This window comes from Ambystoma mexicanum, chromosome 2p (genome assembly GCF_040938575.1).
Source record: "Ambystoma mexicanum isolate Mex_15411 chromosome 2p, UKY_AmexF1_1, whole genome shotgun sequence".
Taxonomy (NCBI): domain Eukaryota; kingdom Metazoa; phylum Chordata; class Amphibia; order Caudata; family Ambystomatidae; genus Ambystoma; species Ambystoma mexicanum.
The window spans coordinates 577,532,675-577,556,730 of record NC_090923.1 but is presented as its reverse complement, the minus strand read 5'-3'; the positions used below and the strand labels follow the sequence as shown (position 1 = coordinate 577,556,730).

Genomic DNA, 24,056 nt, shown 5'->3' with positions numbered 1-24,056 from the left:
CACGAAATACACTTTCTCCTCTCCAATCGCATGCAAAACTTCCCGCGCACCCCAGGAATACACGTACCCCACTCGCACAGGGCATTTTGTGTGTGAAACTTCCTGCGAACCCGTGTTATACACATACCCTGCTTCAATTCCATGTGACACTCCCCGTGCAGCGGGTTACGTGTATTCGGAGGGGTGCGCAGGGAGTTTTACAGGCGTTTTCGTGGTTGGGGGCCTGTGCGCCATGTGTAGGATTTGTGCGCTGTGCATGGCGCATGGTGAAGGGTTGGGGCGTAAATGGCACTGCTGCAGGGTCGCTGTGCCCCTCTGCGCCACGACTGGTTTTGGAAACTAAAATCCAGGAATACACTGTGTGCGGAAATGGATTTTAGCACACGCGGCTGGTGCAGAAATTCGCACGCGCACACTGTGCGCAAGCCGCGTGCGCCACTTGTGCGCTGAATTCTATGAATTACCCTCTCAATATCACTGTCCCACATGTACCTGTTCCCCCTCTCCATGTCCCAGCCAACTATCCCCAAAACCTCCCCAGAAAGAAAAACATTATGATGAGACTTCAATACCTTCCTCCCCTACCATCCATCATGTCCAAACCCCTAATTCCCCTGTATTTCTTTCAGTTTCTGGATCCCCCTCTCTTTCATAATTTTTATACTTTTATACAATAATAAAATATTAAGTATGTTCCTCTTATTTTTTTTAAAAAGGCAGTTAGGGTGTCCGCGGACAGTGCGGCTATCCGGGATGTACTCACCTAACCAAAATGGGGGTGTCCTAAGGACACTATACCTGTTCATATTGTTGCCAGTCAAAATGGAGGTGTTCTTAGGACACACAAGATGTCTGTCTGTCTGCAATTAACCAAAATGAGGGTGTCCTAAGGACACTATACCTGTTTGTACTGTCCTCAGTCAAGATGGGAGTGTCCTTCAGACACACAAGATGTCCGCCTGTCCGTAATTAACCATAATGGAGGTGTCCTAAGGACACTATAGCTGTTCGAATTGCCGTAGTCAAAATGGGGGTGTCCACAGAACACTAAAGATGTCTGCATGTTCGTAGCTATGCAAAATAAAGTGTCCTAAGAACATTCCCCCTGATCGCATTGTCTGTAACCAGAATGAATATATTCGCAGAAGACATAGGTCGTCCGCCTCTCCAAAAGTTGTGATGCACATTTATTTTGTTTGGGGACCTGAACACTGTCTGTAGAACTCGAGCACGCATGCGTAGATCCGACCCCACGCATTTGGTGTCCCATGGACAGCTGTCCCATTTGCCAACTGTCTTCGACGTCATTGTGTGACAGCATCCGCGCTAAGTGTAACGAATACTGTCCGGGCCCCCGGACACCTAAGAAGTGTTTTATTCAGCAATCCAAGATATTTTCTTGGGAAAGTTCACCCTTGCACATGTCCCACACTATGTCCCTGGCGATCTGCATACTTTTTTTTTTTTTTTTTTTTTTTTTTTTAATCTGTTTTATTATTTTCATTGTGTCATCAACGTGAACATACACAAAAAACAAAGTGCAATCACACCCATCCCACCCTCCCCCCTCCCTATCCCAACTTGTCCGGGCCCAAACGTGTTACACCACCAGTTCATCCACGTGATTGTTGTGGGTCATCTGTGTCATCGCCAGAGGAGCTTCCCATGTTGGGGCTGAACAGCGTAACCGTTAGCTCCACCCATTGTAGTAGGTCGTCTGAGGTGTCCTGCCTTTGTTGGCACTGCGCCATCTCCCAGACCGCTGTCTCTGCGTTCGTCCATTTGCGGAGGTCTTGCCACCAAGTCAACAAGCAGGGGGCCCGCGGGCGCTTCCAATTCATTGCAATGCGTCTCTTCGCCAGTATATACATTAGGTCTTTTAGTTTATTGAGTGGTCTGTTCTTCTTGCTTCTGGGGTATATGCCGAGGATGCATGCTTTTGGCGTATGAACTTCTAGGGTGATGTTCGCCTCGGCCACCTTGGCTTTGACCTGGGCCCAGAAAGACTGAATGGCGGGGCATCCCCAAAACATATGTATCATCGCCGCGTGGGCTTCGTTGCATTTGGGGCACCCAGTGGTCACAGCTCCACTAAATCTGGAGATGACGTCTGGTGTGAGATACGCTCTATTCGTAATGTAGAATTGGATGAGTTGGAACCTGGCGTTCCTGGATACTTTCCTGTGGTATCCCATTATGACCCCCCATTCATTGTCTTCGAATTGTGATCCTAGTTCCTGTTCCCACGCCGCCTTACACTGGAGGTTTCGTTGGGTGACGCTGTCTAGCAGTGTGTCATATATTCTTGAGGTCTCATGGCCACCCTCGGCCGCCCCGAGCAGGTCCTCAATGTGTTCGTGACCAGTATTTAACGGATCCGTTGGTGGCCAGCGGGTCACCAGTTTCCTAATCACTGCATTGTGGAGTAAGAACTGTCCCGTGTGGATACCAGAGACTTTTTGTAACTCCGCGAAGGTTAAGATTCCCTGATCATCCGCCAGGTCGCCCAGGGTAGCTACGCCGCAAGGTTCCCAAGTGTCTCTTATTATCCTATGGCTTCCCGGTCTGTTGGCCATGATGGCGGCTATAGGGATCTGAGGAGAGTAGGGGTCAGGGATCAGTGCAGCCTTGCAGGCCCTCCGCCAGATTTGGACGCCCAAGAGAATCAGGTATGAGTGAGGTTGTTTAGACTTGGGTTCAGACCATAGCAGGTCCCTGAGGAGCAATTGCGGGACTTGCGGCTGTAGCAAGCGAGTGTCCGTAGTGGCCTCGTCGGCCATCCATTGTATCACGTGCTTCAATTGTCCGGCCAGGTAATACAGTTCGAAGTTGGGCACTCTGAGGCCCCCCTTGTCATACGGTCTCTGCATCGTTTCGAGGGCGACCCTACGCCTGCCATCCTGCCACAAGAATGTTCTGCACAGTCTGTGTAGTTCGTTGAAAAATTGTCGTGGTATGTTGTGTGGTACGTTGGTGAAGAAATACAGCAGTCTGGGAAGCGCCACCATTTTCAGCAGGCCCACCCTGCCCGCTACCGATAGCGGCAGCCTGCTCCAGAACTCCATTGACCTTGCCAGGCCTTCCTTTGCCCTCACTGTGTTCAGTACGTGCTCAGTCTTGGGGTCTCTGTGCACTCTGATGCCCAGGTATTTGAAGGAGGAGGGTTCCCAGTTTAGGGCAAGATCGGGGAGCTGACCGGCCATTTTCCCGCTCAAGGCGGCGAGGGGGAATAGGCATGATTTGTCCCGGTTGATCTGGATCCCCGTGTATCTGTGAAATCTATCTAAGGTTTCCAGTATGTAGGGCAGTATGTGTGTGGGGTTTGTTAGATAGAGGAGCATATCGTCGGCGTACATGGAAATCACATGGTTCACCCCATCTACTAGTATGCCTCCATCCCCGTATTCCTGTCTCACATATGCTGCCACGGGTTCTATAGCTATAATATACAGCATGGGTGATAGGGGGCATCCCTGCCTAGTTCCTCGAGAAAGCTCCCATTTGTGTGAGAAGGTGCTGTTGGTGCGTACTCTGGCCTCTGGATTGGTGTAAAGGAGTGTGACCCATTTTATGTAGCTGAGCCCTATTCCCATCTTAGACATGGTGGCCAGGAGCCATCTCCAGCGCACTGAGTCAAATGCTTTAGAGGCGTCAAGGGATGCTACTGCACATTGTGTCCGTCTGCCTTCAGTGCTGTGGATAACATGGTGCAGTCTGCGTAGGTTTTCCGTAATGGTTCTACCGGGCACATATGCTGTCTGGTCTTGGTGGATCAGGGACGGGATGACTCTGCGTAACCTCATGGCCAGGATTGCTGCGAGAATCTTGCTATCTGTGTTCAGTAGGGATAGCGGCCTGTACGAGCCGCACTCTGCGCCATCTTTATCAGGTTTCAAGAGGGGTATGATGGTTGCCTCTCTCATGGTGCTGGGTAGTCGGCCTGTGTCGTATGCCTCGTTGAAGACTTGGGCAAGTAGTGGGGCTAGTTCGGCTTCGTAGGCCTTATAGAACTCGCCCGGGAGCCCATCCGGACCTGGGGTTTTCCCTGCGGGGAGCGTTCTAATGATCACTGCGACCTCGTCGGGGGTTATTGGCCCTTCCAGGGATTCAGCCGCGTGTTCCTCGAGGTGTGGTAAATCAATGATGTCCAATACATCCCCTATTTCAGTGTCTGTTGGCTGTGAGGGGTCGGTGTAGAGGGCCTGATAGTACTTCGTGAATATATGGTTTATGGTTGCTTGTGAGTACGTGTCTACGCCTTCATCATCGCGCATGTGGCAGATAGGTATTCTAGGGGTTTCCCGCTTGCAGAGCCACGCTAGTAGCTTGCCCGGTTTGTCACCGAGGGCGTGGTTTCTTTCGATGTATTTCGTGTAGCTGAGTTTCCCGAGGGCCTCCCAATGTTGTAGACAGGCCTTCTTTAGTTCGATTATGCTATGTACGTGGGCTGGGTCTGAGGAGGCCAAAGATTCTAGTTGCTGCAGCTCGTTTTCAGCAATAGCCAACTTAGCTGTGATAGACTTTTGGGCCCCCCCTATAGTGGCTATCGCCTCCCCCCTAATCACTACTTTGTAAGCTTCCCATGCCGTGCTGACATGTTGGACACTGTCCTTATTTGTCAGCCAATAGTTCGCCGTGCATTGCCTAATCTGTTCTTGGAAAGCCTTGTCTAACAGTGCTTCGCCTCTGAGTCTCCATGTGGGTATGGGGGGTCGCGGTGCCGTTAATGTCCAGGAGGTTACTATGGGGGAGTGATCAGACAGCACTCTAGCGAGGTATTGCGTGTCTACAAATGTGTCTAAGTGTTCCTCGCTCACCAGTAGGCTGTCGATTCTAGTGTAGACCGCGTGAGGGGGTGAGTAAAAGGAGTAGCCTCTTTCTTCCGGGTGCTGAGTCCTCCAGAGGTCTAGCAGGGCGTATTGATGTAAGAGGGCTTTCAGTATTTTAGCGGGAGGGGAGGGGCGGGTATGTTTGTTATCCGATCTGTCCATACGCGGGTCAAGGGTGCAGTTATGATCGCCACCCCATATGAGCGTGCCGTCTCTGTCCGGGCTAAGCCGGGTGTATAAGGAGCGGAAGAAGACCGTCGCATCATGGTTGGGGGCATAGGTGTTTACTAGGCAGAATTCTCTGCCGTCTATGGTGCCTCTGAGCAAGGCCATCCTACCTTCGTTATCGATGTGGGTGCATGCGAGGTTGACGGGAATGGTGGGGGCAATCCATATCAGGACTCCCCGTGCATAGTTAGAGTACGTGGTGCCTATCAGGGTTCCTCTCCATCTCTTAGCCAGTGCCGCAAGTTTCTGTGCATTCAGGTGGGTTTCCTGCAATAGGGCGATTCCTATCTTGTGGCGTTTGAGGAAGGTGTGGACCCTGTGTTGTTTGATGTAGCTGTTCAGGCCCCTAACGTTCCATGACATGACTTTAACAACGTTAGTCATGGGTGTAGCGTGAGTGTGAGGACGTGGGTGGGCTGCCCTGTGGTGTCGCCCCCCGGCCTATCAGTGTATGGTTCAGTGGCCTGCTCTGGCGGTGGCACTTAACAATACTAGTTTGAAGTGGTGATGTGTGGTGGTCAAGGTGGTTCCGGACTTTCCCATTAACTAACTGGGACGGGATGCTAACGGGCAATTTCCCGACCCTGCAAACAGTGAACTTGGCGTTAGCCAATAACAGAACTAGTCTAACGGGGTTCCCCCCATCCTGACATCCCCGTTTCTGCTCCATTAGACCTACGGTCCTCTGGTGCCCTACGGGCGGGTTAGATACCCAAAGAGATTCGGGGGTGCGGGCCAATCCCCTTGGTAGTGTCCGATACCAAGCGGTGCCATTCGGTCAGCTCCAAGACACTCGATGGTGCCACAATCTGCAAGGTGAGATTACTTCGCATACGTCCCGATAAAGTGGTTTCATTAGGCTTCCTTGGGGGTGCCGTTTTCTCTTGTTTTCCGTTGCCTTCCTTCTATGTCAGGGATCTGCTCCCTGTCCATCCATTCATTTATATCTGTCGGTGATTCGAAGAGGTGCGTTCGATTGTTATGGATGATCTTAAGTCTGGCCGGGTATAGTAGCATGTATCGCAAGCCCGCATTTTTCAATCTGGCCTTGATGTGGGCGAATTGGGCTCTGCTCCTTTGGACTTGGAGGGTATAGTCCGGGTAGATTGCGATTTTGGCGGAGCCAGACTCAATGTGGCCCCCATTCCGTGAGTGGGCCAGGATAGTCTCTCTGTCTTTGTAATTGAGGACTTTAGCTATTATCGGCCTTGGCGGGTTCCCCGGTGGTGGGCGCTTAGTGAGGGATCTGTGCGCCCTCTCGATGGTGAACCCCTGAGACAATTTGCCGGCACCGACCTCTTGCAGCAGCAGATTTTCGACAAAGTTCGTGGGGTCGTTCCCTTCCGTCCCCTCCGGCAATCCGATAATTCTTATGTTATTGCGGCGTGCCCGTCCTTCCGCCTCGTCCGCCCTGTCTTCGAGGTTCTTGACTTTCTGGGCTAGGGCATCTACCTCTCTTAAGAGGCGAGTTTTGGCGTCAGTATTTTCTTTAACCTGGGACTCCAATGCCTCCGTTCTGCCCGCAATGGAGCGCACATCTTGTCTGAGTAGGTTTAAGTCGATGGCCATGGCATCTATCTTGCCCTCCATGGTTTTTTGGAGCGCCGTAATGGCTTCCAGTAGTTGCGAGTTCGTGGGTTCAGAGGGTCCTACCTCCGAGGTCGTCGAGGCGGCATCTGGTTTGAGGGCGCCAGTGGCTGCGAACGCCTCCATGGTTGTCTGCTTGTGCTTGTTCCTGGGGCCTTTTGCGGACATCTCTTGTGCGGGCGGGCTTGGAATGGGGGGCGCCGGCGGGTTGGGGTGCTGGGGGGCGAGGATTATGATCTCGGCAAACCCTTGCTTCCGGAGCGCCCCGGCCTCCAATAGGGCCGGTGGTAGAGTGCACCCTCTCTCAGGGATGATGCAGCAGGTTCGGTCGACGAGCCGAATGTCCCCCCAGCCCTGTTCCCACTCCGTACCTCGTAGCGCTGTTACCGGGTCTGAGCCCTTCGTTGTGCGCCTCTACCGCAGGGGAGGCGCACGGGGCAGATGCAGTCTCCGGCCGTCGGTCGACTGGGCCAATTCCCCCTGGTAGCCGGAGTCCGAGGCGAGCCTCCTTTTCCGCTCTGTGTTGGGCGCGATCCGGCGCTCGTCTCTTCCGCGGTCAGCAAGCGGTCGCCATTTTGAGTCGTGCGCTTTCCTCCTACACCACGGCGTTTCTCCTCGGTGAGGCCACGCACCGGCCCCAAAACATCGTCGGAAGGTCAGCCGACTGTACCGAAGCGATCTTCGGGTCGCAGGTGTAGTTTCATTTAAGGTGGATGCAGGTTGTGGGCAAAATGATGAGCGCATCAACGGAGCTGCTACGAAGCGCGGCTTTCTCACATGGCGGTCGGCCACGCCCCCCGGCGATCTGCATACTTATTGGATTTTTTTAGCCCTTTCTTGGTGTTCGAAATGTTCGAGGACAGGGCGGGTGTCCGAAAAGCACGCCCCAGCACCACCATAAAAGACCACCCCAGAGCTGCTCTGTATTCTGTTTTTGGGCTTCCAGGACAGAGACTGCTCCTAGTTGCATTGAATTGCTCTTTTTCTTTGAAACAGCTGTGCTGATGGTATCCATGTCTGCTTCTGGTGCTACTGCTATCTCAGCACCACCCCCTCCACCACCAATACCTCCCGATGGCCTGCAGAGGGGAACAGGCATCAGGATACAGAGGAGAGTGATGGCGAGGATGAAGAGGATGAGGTAGTGGAAGTCCCTATAACTAGTTCTCACCATGAATCTTAGGTGTGGAGGTTTATTACCACTTTTGATGGAGTACCAAAAGCACGTGCATACAAGATGATCTGCAATCAGTGCAAGGTGGTGCTGAGTCGTGGGAAACTGCGTTTGTACAGCTGTGATACTACCTCAATGAAGCAACACCTAAAATCGTTCCACAGTGGGGCTATTCGTAAGGTTGTACCTTGCGATAAACGCAGTAGTATGATTTCCCCTGCAGCATCCTCCATTTACACTCCTGCCATGACAAGAGAGACTCCTGTGTGGCAGCGCATCTCTTCTGCTGGCCCGCAGGCCATACATCAAGCTGTTGATCCTTACCTTTCGAGGGTCACAGTATTGTGCATGTACTGCGACGTAGTACGCTGCAGGGGGGAACTTTCGAAGTGCTTTCGAGACTGTGGTCAAGGAGCATGAGAAGAACTGCTACCTACCTGAATAAGGGCGGCCCAACATCTTCCTCTCTCCACCTGCCCTATCATATCCCGTGGTTGGTCTCCCTTCCTTACCCTCCTTTCCCTTCCTTTCCTTGTGTGTCGTGTTTACAAAACCAAAAGAAAAAATATAAAACAACAAAAACTAAAAAAAATGTCTCTTTTCAAGGCTGCCTTTTATAGTTCAAAAAGAGAAGTGTCAATGAAATGCGCAAGGCCCTGTGCATTTTTACAAGTCTGCGGACTGTCCGCGGACCTCTAAAATCTTTGCAGTGCTGCCCTGTCACAACCATTGCACTTTTCTATGGGAGGAAGTGGTGGCTCTGAAAAGAACCTTTTGGTGTTTTTTTGTGTTTGAAAAACTTCAAATGGTCAACACCTACTGCAAAATGGACGACTGTAATTCCAAAAAAGGTTGCAATGCATGTTGTACATTTCTCAGAAAAATGTGATTGCCAGCATAAGTAACATGGACTCCATCTCTGTAAAAAATGTATGTGCTACGAAACATAATATTTTCATTGTGAAAAGAGGACATGCCAACATCTCTTAAAAAACAGCCTTGTTGACATTGCGCCTGACTTTCTCCATTTGTGGACCAAATTCAGAAGAATACAGCCATATTTGTCTCTGCGCAATACGAGAAAAAATTACTTGGGAATTTGGAAACATGTCCATTAACTTCCCAAGTCCTTTTTTCATTGCAAATTGCAAAGAAATTCCAGACACATGTCCTAAACTGTTCCCTCCACAATGAATTATAATTATGTCTGGATGATGCTGTGTCTCCAAAGTAGCACAGAGAGGTACCGAGTCCACCCACTTCATTCCACGCACTCCAAGCACTTCCACATGGGGGAATCCAAGATGTGCAGCTACTCCACAGCGTTCTGCATCCACCTCCAACCAATGTATCCATGAGTCTCCCAAAATCCAGATAATCTGTTTTCTGAAACGCACAGCCATAGCTATCTGTTCTTCTCTCAGGAAAAAGACTTTCTAACAAACTCTCTTCTTACACAACACACCAAGTAAATTTTATTGACCAATCCCTTGCTCTACTCAATCTCATTTGCATGCCTCTCCACCCCAACATCCCTTTATGTAACACGCGATGTCCGCGGACTACCGCTATGTCCGCGGACATATCAAAAATCTGAGCTGGGTGAATGTAAATTTAAATTGTGTGCCCCATTTCCCCTTTGAGGTTGGCTCTGAAAAGAGACATTTATTTTGGTTTATTAGCAGATGCTTGACAGACACCTGTTATTTTGTATTTCTTTTTCTTTTTTTTTCTTACTTCACTCCTAAAATCTTCACATAACCTTCTCCAAAGCAACCCTTACATTCCAGAACAGGATGGCATTTCCCAAAAAAGACAAAGAAATGTCATCCTCTTTAAAATAAACAGCATTACTGGAATCAATATTCTCATTATTACAGAAGAACATACCAGCTTTAAGCATGAAAGCATACATGCCTTGGTTGATTGCACACCTAGCAATGTTTTTCTGAGGACAAAAAACAGAACTATTGTCCCATATTGCCCTAGGTACTAATCCAGAAAAAATAAGTTTGGCATTTGGAAGGATGTTCATTACTGCTTGAACCAAGTGTTCCAAATCTGCCAACAAAGCAGGGGCACTGACATAGCCCAAATGGTAAGCACCGCAGTGCAAAACTACCACATGGGGACTGTTCATCCTGCCCATATCTTCACAAACTTGTACAATTCCCTGTACATTGCAATCAGGCATAGTGCTCCACACCACCTCCACTCCTTTAACATCAAAATTGTTTGCCACATGCCTGCATTGAGCATACTGCTGTAATCCATGCACAAACATATATCCAACCACCAACACCCTTTCTTTCTCCACCTCTGCCATCTTCACTACACACAGCCTCTTTCAACACAAATCCACAACCTCAACACTTGATTGGATAATCCCTACAGTCCCCTTTCCATGCTGGATTTGCTGGAAAACCCCGGATATGGCATGCCCTGTCTGCAGACAGACCACATAACTTTTAGACAGCCCTTCTACCCTTTCTACTTCACTCTCTGTGCCATTCCCTCATTGGATACAGCTAAGCAGTCACACAACCATCCACCAATCACATCCAAGACCTCTACATCTTCAGCACTTCAAATGTACTGTTGATCACTCTGTGTACAAGTCTCATATCATTGGAAAGCACCTACTACAAAAACTACTGTATAAGCTCCAAGATGTCTACTTGCAGCTGCATGCATATCCACATGCATGAATACAAACCACAAGTATGCATATTTTATGCACAGTACATTTACAACTCTTATATAAATGCATATAAACAGAGTAACAACCACTTAACCTGTATAACCTATAAAATTAATTTACTATTTTTTTCCCATCTGCTATAATCAACTGTCATTTCCAAACCTGTCTGCTATCTAAATTCTTTTTTTACACACACAAATATATAAAAAAAATTTAATATTAAAAGATGGGTGAAATAACAGCATAATTGTAGAAAAACACTTAGAAGTGTATTATAAAATTACACAAAGCCAGGATAAGTGCATGCATCTTTATACACTCACACAGATAGACACTATCATTGAAAAACCACCAGCTGAAATAACACCACTGCCTGTAAATCACATCCTTCTGCTTTATTACCCACACCTTCACAACACATCAATTCTATTCTGTTCTATACAGTTCTTGCCATTTACCTTACAAACATTGAAAAACAAGTACATCATTATTTCTTCTATCTCCTAACCTGCAATAACACAGCCTTAAGAAACCAAGTGAGTTTCATATACTTAGTATTCTACACATTTGCAAAGCATGTTGAACTAACATATTATAAGTAAAATATAAAGGCTGCACATAGTCAAAGGAAACTGCATGCACACACTATGTTCAGTTATCAAACAACAATACTACTACAAAAACATAAAAATCAACTTCTAAATTAACATCAGTGCTATAAACACACATTACTAACTTCTTTCTTTTACAATTGCAGTGAAGACAACTCTCCTGAAAAGAAACAGCATCTGAAGTACAAACAACAACTCAGAAGAAACCTGATCATTCCAAACAAAAAAAGTAAGTAAAATACTACCATGTACGCGCTAAGGCCCTTTCCTCCAATTAAACAAGCTTACACTCGGATGTGCAGTTTTTGGACGTGTACGATGAACATGCACCCGTGTTGATGGAAACGCCCGCCTGCGTCACGTCACTTACGCGCGTAGGCCCTTTCCTCGGATGACACGCATCCACACACGGATGTGCAATTTTTTCATGTGCGCTGAACCACTATGCCCACGTCACAAGGGAAACGCCCATGCGAGTCATGTCACAGAAGCGCTTACGCTCTAAGGGCTTTGGTCCAATGAAACCGCGTGCATGTGCTGACGCGCTTATGCGCGAAGGGCCTTTCCTCGAATTACATGCTGACGTGCAAGATTTTCACGTGCCAAATCACTCCGTATTAAGCTGGCCACACAACAACACATGGAAGACCACGCTCCTGCCCAGAAGGCCGAATTACTGCCCCCAGAGTCCCGAGCATGCTCCCACCTGCCATCTGCTGCTGCCTGCTGCCCATGTGCCCTGCTATTTGGTGCCTGCATGTCAGCCAGGGTTCCAGTTGCTGTGTCCACCCCTGCTGGAACAGAAGACTCCCGACTGGGATACCATCGCTCCACATCCCAGCCCCAGGACCCAGTTGCCCACCCACGCCTGCCTCGGGGGTCGCCATGTTGGGGCAAACACCATCTGAGACCACTGGCGACCCCCAGCCAGAGAGGCAGAGGAACACCAGCTTCAGTGTGAAGGAAGTTGGTGTCCTGGTGGAGCATGTCCTGGGGCATTTTGATGCCCTCTTCGGAACATCACGCGCCAACAAGGAAGGACGGGAGAGGATCTGGGACGACGTAGTGGTTGCCATCAATGCGGAGGGGGTGGCAACCCGCGACATCAAGCACGTCGAGAAGTGCTGGGAGGACTTGAGGTCCAGGACCCTCTACAAGGCCCGGCACCTCGCAGAGGGGGGCCGAGTCAGCATGAGTGACATCCAGATGAGGGTTCTGGAATGCGTAGGCCCAGCGCTCCATGCCCAGATCCTGCAGAGGAAGACCTGTCTGGAGTTGAGCGGTAAGTGGCCAAGCATTGGTGTGTGAGACAGGGCATGTTGCAGTGTGCTGGTAGTCTGATACTTGCCTGTATGTGTGACAGAGGCCATGTATGGATGTGTGTGTGCAGGGACATCATGGTCATGCATGTGAGACCAGTAATGTGTGAACCGGAACATGGGTAGCTGTATGGCAAATGTACACATGAAAGCATGCCAGTGTCTGTTCTTGCACATGGTGGGGTGTGAGGGATGGGTGCTGCTGTCATGTACATGTATGGTGCACATGTGTGTGTGTCTGAGAAGTGTGTGTGTGACTTAGGTACGCCATGTATTCATGACACATGTCTGTGATGATGTGTACATTCACTCATGCAGTGAGGTCACCGTTGTATGCACTGTGTCTATCCACTGTGTCTGTGGTGTGCAAGGCATGATGCATGACCCTCCGGTGATGTGTGTGCATGGGATCAGTGTGAGCCATGATGCATGTGAGTTTGAAGGCAGGATTTTGGTTAATAGAGGCCCTTGTACATGGATGCTGATGTTGATTGCAGGCGTCTTGCCTGTTCATGTATGTGTGTTGCGTGCATTCACCCATCTGTTTTGGAGGGACAGGATGGAAGTGACGCTAGACACTGCAATTCATGTGTTATTGTTTCCTGTCTAGGGGAATGTTGTACTGTACCCTGATGCTTGTGTTCTATGTCTCCCTCTATGCAGCGTCAAGTGAAGAAGAGGGCGGAGACGGCGCTGTGGAGCCAAGCGGCGGGGATGCCTCCATCGGGCGGCGACGCAAGGCACAGCCACCCTCCCAGGACTTGCCATCATCCGGGAGTGTCATGATCTCTGCTTCCAAAAGATCAGGACTTGCCCGACTCCCTTGGAAGCAGACCCATAACCCCAGTTCAGAGTGCCAGCCAGTCCCAATTGGGACCTTTTGGACCCTGTCCTGGCGCCAGTGGCACCAGGCTCATAAAGATGCCCAGTCCCAGCGCTGGAAGCGCCAGGCTCATAATGCTTGGGTGGACTTACCTGCAGCAGACCATGCTGCTTACTTACCTGCCAGTTGAACCCCTGATCCTCTTCTGTTTGGGACTACTTTTCCTGTTGGGTGGGGCAGGAGCCACTCCCTAGGTTCAGAACACTGGAACTCTTCTGGAAAGCAGGAACTCTTTTCTTACCTAGGCGTGGCTGTGGAAGGAGACACCTAAGCACTACAGGAGGCTATTTAAACCACACCCGATGGATGAATCTTGCTTTGCGTTATTCTGCATTCTCTGCAGCAGAACGCTCATCGTGTCTTCTGCTTCTGATCCTGGGCCTCAGGGAACAAAGGCTTACCATCCTGGAATCCAGTCTTCAGCAGCACCTGTAAAGACAAAGAAAGAACAGGTTAGCACTACGGTCTTCAGTGGCAGCGCATCTCTTACCTGGTCCATCGGCTGTCACCAACGCCTCGCGCTGCATTCCGGCATCTGAAAGACAAAGGCTTACCTACTCTTCGCATGCTCCGGAGGTCTTCGCACTGCATTCCGGCATCTGAAAGACAAAAGCTTACCAGCTCTTCGCACACTCCGGAGGCCTTCGGCGCTGCATCCCGCATCTGAAAGACAAAAGAAGGTGCGTTTAAAGACATTGGGCAACTTTATTACTCACGTGCCATTACTCCTTCCCACGCCGAATCCAGTGGGTATTCCAGCACCCTTCAGCTTCTCTAAAGCTCCGAACTTGTACCTGCAAGATAAAAGGGACAGTTAGTGCGCATCGTGAAGCAGGCTACAAGCGCTTACTTACGTGCTTCCAGGCGCTTCTATTCCTCACGCGGGTTCGATCCTCAGCTCTCATCAGCCCGCCATCCGCCATCGCCAGAACCCTGCAAAACAAGAGATATCATTACAAAAGACTTTTAAGACATTTGAAGTGCCCAGAACTTACCGTTCGTGCAGTTAACGACGGACAGCAGTCCTCTGAGGTCAAGAGGCCTGCACCCTTATCCAGTGAAGAAACTGGTTATGGCACCCTGCTCCGAGGCAGATGGAGGGCTCAGCGTTCACTTACCTAAGGTGAAGGCGTTAACCTTTGGGGTTCTACAGGAGAAGAGAAAGGGAAGAGGAGAGAGGCACCCAATAAACCCAGTTCATTAATCCCATATTTTCTATCTGCAGACATCTTACTCTTCGAGTCAGACATACAGTGCACAGAGGTCCAGCCCAAAGAGCCAACCGTGTGTTACACATCACCTTTGAAGATACGGCATTCACCCAGTCAAGACCGGCGCCTCTGCGGGAATCAGGTGAGCTTTACAGAATGCAAAGCCTACTGCAAAACTCCCACCCAGGCGCTATGGAAACCTCGGATACTGACCAGCTAGCCCAGTTACTTGGGGAACTAAGAGCAGAAGTGCATGCAGCCCGTCAGGAAACGAATGCTCTAAGAAGGGAACTCATTATTTCCAAGGAGCGAACAGACGATCTCGCTAGACAATTGCTACAGTCACAAGCCGGACAAACTCCGTTACCCGCATCAGGGGCAAACCTTCCTCCAACATCCTCTACAAACCCAGTGCACATCAACCTACCTGGGAAACTCTCTTCTTACACAACACACCAAGTAAATTTTATTGACCAATCCCTTGCTCTACTCAATCTCATTTGCATGCCTCTCCACCCCAACATCCCTGTATGTAACACGCGATGTCCACGGACTACCGCTATGTCCGCGGACATATCAAAAATCTGAGCTGGGTGAATGTAAATTTAAATTGTGTGCCCCATTTCCCCTTTGAGGTTGGCTCTGAAAAGAGACATTTATTTTGGTTTATTAGCAGATGCTTGACAGACACCTGTTATTTTGTATTTCTTTTTCTTTTTTTTTCTTACTTCACTCCTAAAATCTTCACATAACCTTCTCCAAAGCAACCCTTACATTCCAGAACAGCATGGCATTTCCCAAAAAAGACAAAGAAATGTCATCCTCTTTAAAATAAACAGCATTACTGGAATCAATATTCTCATTATTACAGAAGAACATACCAGCTTTAAGCATGAAAGCATACATGCCTTGGTTGATTGCACACCTAGCAATGTTTTTCTGAGGACAAAAAACAGAACTATTGTCCCATATTGCCCTAGGTACTAATCCAGAAAAAATAAGTTTGGCATTTGGAAGGATGTTCATTACTGCTTGAACCAAGTGTTCCAAATCTGCCAACAAAGCAGGGGCACTGACATAGCCCAAATGGTAAGCACCGCAGTGCAAAACTACCACATGGGGACTGTTCATCCTGCCCATATCTTCACAAACTTGTACAATTCCCTGTACATTGCAATCAGGCATAGTGCTCCACACCACCTCCACTCCTTTAACATCAAAATTGTTTGCCACATGCCTGCATTGAGCATACTGCTGTAATCCATGCACAAACATATATCCAACCACCAACACCCTTTCTTTCTCCACCTCTGCCATCTTCACTACACACAGCCTCTTTCAACACAAATCCACAACCTCAACACTTGATTGGATAATCGCTACAGTCCCCTTTCCATGCTGGATTTGCTGGAAAACCCCGGATATGGCATGCCCTGTCTGCAGACAGACCACATAACTTTTAGACAGCCCTTCTACCCTTTCTACTTCACTCTCTGTGCCATTCCCTCACTGGATACAGCTAAGCAGTCACACAACCATCCACCAATCACATCCAAGACCTCTACATCTTCAGCACTTCAAATGTACTGTTGATCACTCTGTGTACAAGTCTCATATCATTGGAAAGCACCTACTACAAAAACTACTGTATAAGCTCCAAGATGTCTACTTGCAGCTGCATGCATATCCACATGCATGAATACAAACCACAAGTATGCATATTTTATGCACAGTACATTTACAACTCTTATATAAATGCATATAAACAGAGTAACAACCACTTAACCTGTATAACCTATAAAATTAATTTACTATTTTTTTCCCATCTGCTATAATCAACTGTCATTTCCAAACCTGTCTGCTATCTAAATTATTTTTTTACACACACAAATATATAAAAAATTTTTAATATTAAAAGATGGGTGAAATAACAGCATAATTGTAGAAAAACACTTAGAAGTGTATTATAAAATTACACAAAGCCAGGATAAGTGCATGCATCTTTATACACTCACACAGATAGACACTATCATTGAAAAACCACCAGCTGAAATAACACCACTGCCTGTAAATCACATCCTTCTGCTTTATTACCCACACCTTCACAACACATCAATTCTATTCTGTTCTATACAGTTCTTGCCATTTACCTTACAAACATTGAAAAACAAGTACATCATTATTTCTTCTATCTCCTAACCTGCAATAACACAGCCTTAAGAAACCAAGTGAGTTTCATATACTTAGTATTCTACACATTTGCAAAGCATGTTGAACTAACATATTATAAGTAAAATATAAAGGCTGCACATAGTCAAAGGAAACTGCATGCACACACTATGTTCAGTTATCAAACAACAATACTACTACAAAAACATAAAAATCAACTTCTAAATTAACATCAGTGCTATAAACACACATTACTAACTTCTTTCTTTTACAATTGCAGTGAAGACAACTCTCCTGAAAAGAAACAGCATCTGAAGTACAAACAACAACTCAGAAGAAACCTGATCATTCCAAACAAAAAAAGTAAGTAAAATACTACCATGTACGCGCTAAGGCCCTTTCCTCCAATTAAACAAGCTTACACTCGGATGTGCAGTTTTTGGACGTGTACGATGAACATGCACCCGTGTTGATGGAAACGCCCGCCTGCGTCACGTCACTTACGCGCGTAGGCCCTTTCCTCGGATGACACGCATCCACACACGGATGTGCAATTTTTTCATGTGCGCTGAACCACTATGCCCACGTCACAAGGGAAACGCCCATGCGAGTCATGTCACAGAAGCACTTACGCTCTAAGGGCCTTTGGTCCAATGAAACCGCGTGCATGTGCTGACGCGCTTATGCGCGAAGGGCCTTTCCTCGAATTACATGCTGACGTGCAAGATTTTCACGTGCCAAATCACTCCGTATTAAGCTGGCCACACAACAACACATGGAAGACCACGCTCCTGCCCAGAAGGCCGAATTACTGCCCCCAGAGTCCCGAGCATGCTCCCACCTGCCATCTGCTGCTGCCTGCTGCCCATGTGCCCTGCTATTTGGTGCCTGCATGTCAGCCAGGGTTCCAGTTGCTGTGTCCACCCCTGCTGGAACAGAAGACTCCCGACTGGGATACCATCGCTCCACATCCCAGCCCCAGGACCCAGTTGCCCACCCACGCCTGCCTCGGGGGTCGCCATGTTGGGGCAAACACCATCTGAGACCACTGGCGACCCCCAGCCAGAGAGGCAGAGGAACACCAGCTTCAGTGTGAAGGAAGTTGGTGTCCTGGTGGAGCATGTCCTGGGGCATTTTGATGCCCTCTTCGGAACATCACGCGCCAACAAGGAAGGACGGGAGAGGATCTGGGACGACGTAGTGGTTGCCATCAATGCGGAGGGGGTGGCAACCCGCGACATCAAGCACGTCGAGAAGTGCTGGGAGGACTTGAGGTCCAGGACCCTCTACAAGGCCCGGCACCTCGCAGAGGGGGGCCGAGTCAGCATGAGTGACATCCAGATGAGGGTTCTGGAATGCGTAGGCCCAGCGCTCCATGCCCAGATCCTGCAGAGGAAGACCTGTCTGGAGTTGAGCGGTAAGTGGCCAAGCATTGGTGTGTGAGACAGGGCATGTTGCAGTGTGCTGGTAGTCTGATACTTGCCTGTATGTGTGACAGAGGCCATGTATGGATGTGTGTGTGCAGGGACATCATGGTCATGCATGTGAGACCAGTAATGTGTGAACCGGAACATGGGTAGCTGTATGGCAAATGTACACATGAAAGCATGCCAGTGTCTGTTCTTGCACATGGTGGGGTGTGAGGGATGGGTGCTGCTGTCATGTACATGTATGGTGCACATGTGTGTGTGTCTGAGAAGTGTGTGTGTGACTTAGGTACGCCATGTATTCATGACACATGTCTGTGATGATGTGTACATTCACTCATGCAGTGAGGTCACCGTTGTATGCACTGTGTCTATCCACTGTGTCTGTGGTGTGCAAGGCATGATGCATGACCCTCCGGTGATGTGTGTGCATGGGATCAGTGTGAGCCATGATGCATGTGAGTTTGAAGGCAGGATTTTGGTTAATAGAGGCCCTTGTACATGGATGCTGATGTTGATTGCAGGCGCCGTGCCTGTTCATGTATGTGTGTTGCGTGCATTCACCCATCTGTTTTGGAGGGACAGGATGGAAGTGACGTTAGACACTGCAATTCATGTGTTATTGTTTCCTGTCTAGGGGAATGTTGTACTGTACCCTGATGCTTGTGTTCTATGTCTCCCTCTATGCAGCGTCAAGTGAAGAAGAGGGCGGAGACGGCGCTGTGGAGCCAAGCGGCGGGGATGCCTCCATCGGGCGGCGACGCAAGGCACAGCCACCCTCCCAGGACTTGCCATCATCCGGGAGTGTCATGATCTCTGCTTCCAAAAGATCAGGACTTGCCCGACTCCCTTGGAAGCAGACCCATAACCCCAGTTCAGAGTGCCAGCCAGTCCCAATTGGGACCTTTTGGACCCTGTCCTGGCGCCAGTGGCACCAGGCTCATAAAGATGCCCAGTCCCAGCGCTGGAAGCGCCAGGCTCATAATGCTTGGGTGGACTTACCTGCAGCAGACCATGCTGCTTACTTACCTGCCAGTTGAACCCCTGATCCTCTTCTGTTTGGGACTACTTTTCCTGTTGGGTGGGGCAGGAGCCACTCCCTAGGTTCAGAACACTGGAACTCTTCTGGAAAGCAGGAACTCTTTTCTTACCTAGGCGTGGCTGTGGAAGGAGACACCTAAGCACTACAGGAGGCTATTTAAACCACACCCGATGGATGAATCTTGCTTTGCGTTATTCTGCATTCTCTGCAGCAGAACGCTCATCGTGTCTTCTGCTTCTGATCCTGGGCCTCAGGGAACAAAGGCTTACCATCCTGGAATCCAGTCTTCAGCAGCACCTGTAAAGACAAAGAAAGAACAGGTTAGCACTACGGTCTTCAGTGGCAGCGCATCTCTTACCTGGTCCATCGGCTGTCACCAACGCCTCGCGCTGCATTCCGGCATCTGAAAGACAAAGGCTTACCTACTCTTCGCATGCTCCTGAGGTCTTCGCACTGCATTCCGGCATCTGAAAGACAAAAGCTTACCAGCTCTTCGCACACTCCGGAGGCCTTCGGCGCTGCATCCCGCATCTGAAAGACAAAAGAAGGTGCGTTTAAAGACATTGGGCAACTTTATTACTCACGTGCCATTACTCCTTCCCACGCCGAATCCAGTGGGTATTCCAGCACCCTTCAGCTTCTCTAAAGCTCCGAACTTGTACCTGCAAGATAAAAGGGACAGTTAGTGCGCATCGTGAAGCAGGCTACAAGCGCTTACTTACGTGCTTCCAGGCGCTTCTATTCCTCACGCGGGTTCGATCCTCAGCTCTCATCAGCCCGCCATCCGCCATCGCCAGAACCCTGCAAAACAAGAGATATCATTACAAAAGACTTTTAAGACATTTGAAGTGCCCAGAACTTACCGTTCGTGCAGTTAACGACGGACAGCAGTCCTCTGAGGTCAAGAGGCCTGCACCCTTATCCAGTGAAGAAACTGGTTATGGCACCCTGCTCCGAGGCAGATGGAGGGCTCAGCGTTCACTTACCTAAGGTGAAGGCGTTAACCTTTGGGGTTCTACAGGAGAAGAGAAAGGGAAGAGGAGAGAGGCACCCAATAAACCCAGTTCATTAATCCCATATTTTCTATCTGCAGACATCTTACTCTTCGAGTCAGACATACAGTGCACAGAGGTCCAGCCCAAAGAGCCAACCGTGTGTTACACATCACCTTTGAAGATACGGCATTCACCCAGTCAAGACCGGCGCCTCTGCGGGAATCAGGTGAGCGTTACAGAATGCAAAGCCTACTGCAAAACTCCCACCCAGGCGCTATGGAAACCTCGGATACTGACCAGCTAGCCCAGTTACTTGGGGAACTAAGAGCAGAAGTGCATGCAGCCCGTCAGGAAACGAATGCTCTACGAAGGGAACTCATTATTTCCAAGGAGCGAACAGACGATCTCGCTAGACAATTGCTACAGTCACAAGCCGGACAAACTCCGTTACCCGCATCAGGGGCAAACCTTCCTCCAACATCCTCTACAAACCCAGTGCACATCAACCTACCTGGGAATGTACCTCTGGCTCCGCCCGAACGATTTTCTGGTGACCCAAAGAGGTTTGCAGTATTTATTAATCAGTGCCGGTTGCACTTCTTATGCCGGCCAGCAGCCTTTCCAACTGATTAAGCTAAGGTAGCTTTCGTGCTTTCGTACCTTAGTGGCAATGCGGCAGACTGGTCGATCCCTCTAGTTAATCAAGATGATCCGGTTCTCCATGATTTTCAAGCTTTTCAGCTCAGTATGGAAAAACTGTTTGCAAGACATTCACAGGGGCAGGCCTTGGACAATGAGCTCCTTTCATTGCGACAGGGTAATCAAGACCTTTTGGCTTATATTGCGTCTTTCAACAGACTGATAGTGGAAACTCGATGGCCTGAGGACAAAAGGATTACGCTGTTTTATAGAGGTCTACGTGGAGAGCTCAAAGATGTGTTAGCCCAAGTAGTGAATCCCCCGCAAGACTGTTCGGACTATATTGACTTAGTCGTTCAAATTGACCACAGACTGCAGAACAGGAAAGCCGATCGTTCCACGTTTGATGCTCGAGTATTTTCCAAACCACCAACTCCTACCAAAGGAGTAGACTCCGGGGAACCCATGCAAATAGGGGGCCTGAAAGGACCACTAACACAAAAGGAGCGGGAAAGGAGAAAACAGCTGAAATTATGCCTCTATTGCGGAAACTCGGGGCACTTTCTTCGAGACTGTCCGGTGAAACCAGCCAAGAAGGCAGTAGGAGCTGCAGTTACCAGGGTCACAAACTCTGAGCAGGGAAACGACCTCGCCCGACAAGAATAGAGGTCCTCTTGCCGAGCGTTAAAACCAGTTCCGTGACCTCGCATTTCGTGATACCTATGGTCCTCATTAGCCCTGAACATCCAGATCGATTACATGCGATTGAAAGCTTACGTCGACAGCGGTGCCATCGGCAATTATGTGGATCATGAAATGGTTTTGAGGATGAATCTGACTCTTTGTCCAAAGGCTGTAAAGGACGTCATTACTACGGTGGATGGTACGGAGATAGCCTCTGGACCAGTAACGCATACCACCCAAGAAGTGACGATAGTAAGTCAAGATGGACACCATGAGAAGATCGTGTTCGATGTGATCAAGGCCCCTCAGTTCCAGATTATTCTAGGAATTCCTTGGTTAGAGAAGCACAATCCTCAGATCGATTGGCGAGCAAGAACGGTTCAGTTTCCAGAATGTGTCTCTACTTGTCACCCTCGACCTGGTGTTGCACTGGCAGCAATTTCCTCGGAGGCTTCCCAGTTACCTCCTGAATACCTAGAATTCCAAGATGTTTTCCGGAAGGATTAGGCTAACTCTCTACCTCCTCATAGGTCTTATGACTGCCAGATAGACCTGATACCTGGATCTACTCCTCCTTGTAGTAGAATTTATGCCCTCACCGAGCATGAGAATCTTCACCTCCGACAATACCTGGATCAATACCTAGCGAATGGGTTTATTCGTCCTTCCAAGTCCCCTGCTTCCTCAGCTTTGTTCTTCGTTCCAAAAAAAGAAGGGGACCTTAGAACTTGTATAGATTATCGCGCCCTGAACCAGATCACCGTTAAGAATAGATATCCGTTACCTTTGATCCCTGAACTCCTGGACCAAGTCAGAAAAGCATGCATATATACAAAGCTGGATCTTAGAGGAGCCTACCACTTGGTACGAGTAAAAGAGGGCGATGAATGGAAGACGGCCTTCCGCACCAAGTATGGGCTATTTGAATATCAGGTCATGCCCTTCGGACTTTGCAATGCCCCGGCCGCCTTTCAATATTTTATGAACGATGTCCTCAGAGAGCTCATAGATGTGTGTGTTGTTGTTTACATTGACGACATCCTCGTTTATTCTTCATCGGAAACTGAACATCGGAAACACGTGAAAATGGTCCTCGAGAAATTGCATCAACACAAACTTTTCGCTAAGTTGGAAAAATGCGTTTTCAACGTGACTGAAGTTGAATTCTTGGGATTCATATTATCACCTAGCGGAGTGCGTATGTATTCAAAGAAGGTCGATGCAATTCTCAAATGGCCATCGCAATCCTCCGTAAAAGGTGTTCAAAGCATGTTAGGCTTCGCTAACTTTTACCGCAGGTTTATCCCCGAATTCTCTTGAATAGTCAAGCCCATCACCACCTTGTTAAAGAAAAACAAACGTTTTGAATGGTCTACCGAGGCGGAACAAGCTTTCCAGAATTTGAAGACTAGATTTATCTCTGCACCGATCTTAAAACATCCTCGCCCAGAACTCCCCTACATCGTTGAAACTGATGCTTCGAGCCTTGCCATGGGGGCAGTTCTATCACAAAAGGACCCAGTAACCAATCAGTTGCATCCCGTGGCATTTTGGTCCCGCAAATTCTCGCCTCCTGAAATCAATTACACTATTACTGATAAGGAACTTCTAGCTATCAAGTCCGCCTTTAAGGCTTGGCGGCATTATCTTCTGGGGGCCCGACACACCGTTACTGTGATTACAGATCACCGAAACCTGCAATATTTGAAAACCGCAAAAGCTCAATCCTCTAGGCAACTCCGTTGGGCACTATTCTTTGCCGAGTTTGACTTCATAATTACCTATCGACCTGGTACAAAAAACGGTAAAGCTGATGCCCTTTCTCGGATGGGAGTGGAAGAACATTTGATCAATCCTAAACCTGTACCTATCATTCCAGAACAAAGAATTCTAGGTGTAATCGCCACACAATCCATAGAGGAAGTTAAGGATAAAGCCAGGCTACTGGTAACTCCAGCAGACATACAGAATTGGCATCTGCAGGGAAAGGACTTTACGGTGAAGGACAACCTATTATATTTCCAAGAACGGTTATACCTGCCCAGCACAGATTTACAGAAAAAGGTAATCTCTTGTTATCACGATTCTTTAATGGAAGGACATCCCGGTATGACCAAGACCTCGGAAAAGATCAAGCGCTACTTCTGGTGGCCGTCTTGGAAAAAAGATATCAGAGACTTTATAATGTCCTGTGGAGTATGCGCCCAAAACAAGAGTCAAAAGGAAAAACCAGCCGGCCTCTTACGCCCTATTGACATCCCGCCTCGCCCTTGGCATACGCTTTCTATGGACTTCATCACCGATCTACCTCCATGCTCCGGATACAATACGATCCTAGTAATCGTGGACCTATTCTCCAAGATGGCGCATTTCATTCCACTCAAAGGCTTACCAACAGCAGCAACTCTGGCCCGAGAATTTCTCGAAAACATCGTCCGACTGCACGGTTTTCCTTCAGTTCTAATTTCGGATCGAGGTAGTCAATTTATTTCTCATTTTTGGCGAAGTTGCTGTCGGTCGGCTCAAATTGATGTGAGACTTTCGACCAGCCACCACC

The 24,056-nt window shown here is 48.7% G+C and overlaps 1 protein-coding gene across 4 annotated transcripts in view; it reads right to left on the bottom strand.

The window, feature by feature from the left end:
- Window positions 1-24,056, bottom strand: part of DOCK3 (dedicator of cytokinesis 3) — a 2,582,899-nt gene that overhangs the window by 647,806 nt on the left and 1,911,037 nt on the right. The window lies entirely within an intron of this gene.